The following is a 4,229-nucleotide window of genomic DNA, read 5'->3' on the forward strand; positions in this document are numbered from 1 at the left end:
TCTGATGGAAGTCAGTCATTGATCACATTGACCATGCCGCACCGAGAGCACCACGGCGGTGGACGACGGCGAGGCCTAGGAAGTGGACGACGTGGAGCCGGGCAAGACACGACAGTGGATGCCCACGGGGAGAGGAGTACGAGCGTTCACTGGTTCGACTGCGGTGTGAGGCTGCCGTCGCTGCAGAATAACAAGGGGTGTGGGTGAGTGGAGGGATGGCCTGGCTAGTGGTGGGAGTATTATGGGGGCGGTGAGGCCTTCGTGGTAGCACAACCGGCCACGGGAGGCAGGAGCAGGCGGCACGACCGGCGCTCCTTTGGGCGGCTGGAGCAAGAAGACCAGAGGTTGAAGAAGCACTATGGCCGTTGGATGGACATCATACGGTCACTGGAGTATTGACTAAGTTGACAAAGCCCTCCGTCCCTGTCAACTTAGTAGGCCCAGAAGTCAGCCCAACAATATGGTGGGTCCCAGCTAGTAGGGGGTATTCATTTTTTGGGGCGTAATAAGGAGGCACTTCCTTGCGTGCGAAGATATAGCTGGTGGGTCCGACCTGTCAGCAGGGGGAACACTTTTTTCGCGAAATACAGAGGCCCTTCCTGTGGGTCCAGGCTGTCAGGTGGAGGAATCATTATTTTGCGCGTAATAAGGAGGCATTTCCTTGTGTGCGACCGTGGACCCTGCTGTCAGCCTCTCCACGTACAGTCCACTTCCGATGGATGTCGTTCATTGACCATGTTGACCAGGCCCTGCCGAGAGCACCAGGGCGGTGGACGACGGCGAGGCCTAGGAAGGGAATGACACGGAGCCAAGGAATACTCGGCAGTTATTTCCCACACGGAGGAGTATGAGGGTTTACTGGTTCGTCTGCCGTCGCCGGAGAATAATAGCATGTGTGGGTGAGTAGAGGGATGGCTTGGCCAGCGATGGGAGTACGGTGGGGCCATGAGGCCTGCGCGGCAGCATAGCCGGCCGTGGGAGGAGGGAGCAGGCAGTCCCGCCGGCGCTTGGTTGAGCGGCTGGAGCAAGAGGAGCAGAGATTGAAGAAGCACGACGGTCGTTGGATGGACATCCAACAATCACTGCTCTCGTGTGTTGACTAAGTTGACAGGGCGTTGCATGTGCGTCGACCTTTTTTTTATGAAAGCATACGCGTCAACCTGTAGTAGGCACACAAGTCAACCTCAAATCTGTGGAAAACAACATACAGCCCATCTGCCATTATTTCTAATAATGTACAGCCCATTTGCTAATTCTTAAGAATTTTTCTGGATCCCATCTTCTTTCTGTTATCATTACACCCCATATTGTGGCCACGGTTAATAAGTATACGAAATTTTGCATATTTCGGTGCGGTCAACTGTTTTTAATCCAGAAATATCGATTCACATTCAAACTATTTTGAAAAGCAATTTATATAAATATAAATCCAAATAATTGTCCACACATAAAAATCAATGGAATTTAAGATCTTGTAATGAAAAAAAATTGAAACTAATTCCCGGTTTGATGTGATTTAAAAATGTACATCCCATTTCTGGGCAAGCCGAATGAAACTCTCCTCGTCTTGAAAGATTTGCAGCCCAGCAGGGCCGATAAAGCAAGTAGGCCTTGTTTGGATATTTCTTAAAAAAAATAGAACTGGGCTAGCCATTTTCAGCAAGAAAAAAACACAATTGGGCTCATGATGTGGTAAATAAAGGAAATATGCCCTAGAGGCAATAATAAAGTTATTATTTATTTCCTTATATCATGATAAATGTTTATTATTCATGCTAGAATTGTATTAACTGGAAACATAATACATGTGTGAATACATAGACAAACAGTATGTCACTAGTATGCCTCTACTTGACTAGCTCGTTGAATCAAAGATGGTTAAGTTTCCTAGCCATAGACATGAGTTGTCATCTGATTAACGGGGTCACATCATTAGAGAATGATGTGATTGACTTGACCTATTCCGTTAGCATAGCACTTGATCGTTTAGTTTGTTGCTATTGCTTTCTTCATGACTTATACATGTTCCTATGACTATGAGATTATGCAACTCCCGTTTACCAGAGGAACACTTTGTGTGCTACCAAACGTCACAACGTAACTGGGTGATTATAAAGGTGCTCTACAGGTGTCTCCGAAGGTACTTGTTGGGTTGGCGTATTTTGAGATTAGGATTTGTCACTCTGATTGTCAGAGAGGTATCTCTGGGCCCTCTCGGTAATGCACATCACTTAAGCCTTGCAAGCATTGCAACTAATGAGTTAGTTGTAGGATGATGTATTACGGGACGAGCAAAGAGACTTGCCGGTAACGAGATTGAACTAGGTATTGAGATACCACGATCGAATCTCGGGCAAGTAACATACCGATGACAAAGGGAACAACATATGTTTTTATGCGGTCTGACCGGTAAAGATCTTCGTAGAATATGTAGGAGCCAATATGAGCATCTATGTTCCTCTATTGGTTATTGACCGGAGACATTTCTCGGTCATGTCTACATAGTTCTCGAACCCGTAGGGTCCGCATGCTTAAAGTTTTGGTGACAATTGTATTATGAGTTTATGTGATTTGATGTAACGAAGGTAGTTCGGAGTTCCAGATGATATCGGGGACATAACGAGGAGTCTCGAAATGGTCGAGACGTAAAGATCGATATATTGGACGTTTATATTCGGACATCAGAAATGTTGCGAGTGATTCGGGTATTTTCGGGGGTACCGGGGAGTTACGGGAATACGAGGAAGAAGTAATGGGCCTCATGGGCCAAGTGGTGGAAGAGAGGAGGCAGGGCGCGTGGACCCCCTAGCCCAAACCGAATTGGACTAGGGGGTCGGTCCCCCTTTCCTCCTTTTCCTCCTTCTCCTTCTCCTCCTTCCTTTCCTCCTCCTAGTAGGAGTAGGAAAGGGGAGTCCTACTCCTACTAGGAGGACTCCTCCTCCTCCTGGCGCGCCCATAGAGGGCCGGCCAGCCTCCCCCCTTGCTCCTTTATATACAGGGGCAGGGGGGCACCTTGAGACACACAAGTTGATAAGTTGATCTCTCCCAGCCGTGTGCGGTGCCCCCCTCCACCATATTCCAACTCGGTCATATTGTAGCGGTGCTTAGGCGAAGCCCTGCGTCGGTAGCAACATCATCACCGTCACCATGGCATCATGCTGACGGAACTCTCCCGTGAAACTCTGCTGGATCGGAGTTCGCGGGACTTCATCGAGCTGAATGTGTGCTGAACTCGGAGGTGCCGTGCGTTCGATACTTGGATCGGTCGGATCGTGAAGACGTACGACTACATCAACCGTGTTGTGCTAACGCTTCCTCTTTTGGTCTACGAGGGTACGTGGACAACACTCTCCCCTCTCGTTGCTATGCATCACCATGATCTTGCGTGTGCGTAGGAAAATTTTGAAATTACTACGTTCCCCAACAGTGGCATCAGAGCCAGGTTTTATGCGTTGATGTAATATGCCTGAGTAGAACACAAGTGAGTTGTGTGCGATATAAGTCATACTGCTTACCAGCATGTCACACTTTGGTTCGGCGGTATTGTTGGATGAAGCGGCCCCGACCGACATTACGCGTACACTTAAGCGAGACTGGTTTTACCGCCGTGCTATGCACACAGGTGACTAGCGGGTGTCAGTTTCTCCAACTTTAGTTGAACCGAGTGTGGCTACACCCGGTCCTTGAGAAGGTTAAAACAGCACCAACTTGACAAACTATCATTATGGTTTTGATGCGTAGGTAAGAACGGTTCTTGCTCAGCCCGTAGCAGCCACGTAAAACTTGCAACAACAAAGTAAAGGACGTCTAAGTTGTTTTTGCAGGGCATGTTGTGATGTGATATGGTCAAGACGTGATGAGATATAACTTGTTGTATGAGATGAGCATGTTTTGTTGAAGTTATCGGCAACTGGAAAAAGCCTTATAGTTATCTCTCTATTGCATAAGATGCAAGCGCCAAATAATTGCTTTACTTTATCGCTATGCGATAGCAATAAGTTGCAAGAGCAATTCTTGGCGAGACAACCATGTGATGACACATTGATATAGATCAAGATGATGGAGATCATTGTGTCATGCGAGTGACGATGGAGATCATGACGATGCTTTGGAGAAGGAGATCAAAGGCACAAGATGATGATGGCCATATCATGTCACATTATGATTGCATGTGATGTTTATCTTTTATACATCTTATTTTGCTTAGTTCGGTGGTAGCTTTATAAGAT

The sequence above is a fragment of the Triticum dicoccoides genome, chromosome 6A (genome assembly GCF_002162155.2).
Source record: "Triticum dicoccoides isolate Atlit2015 ecotype Zavitan chromosome 6A, WEW_v2.0, whole genome shotgun sequence".
NCBI lineage: Eukaryota > Viridiplantae > Streptophyta > Magnoliopsida > Poales > Poaceae > Triticum > Triticum dicoccoides.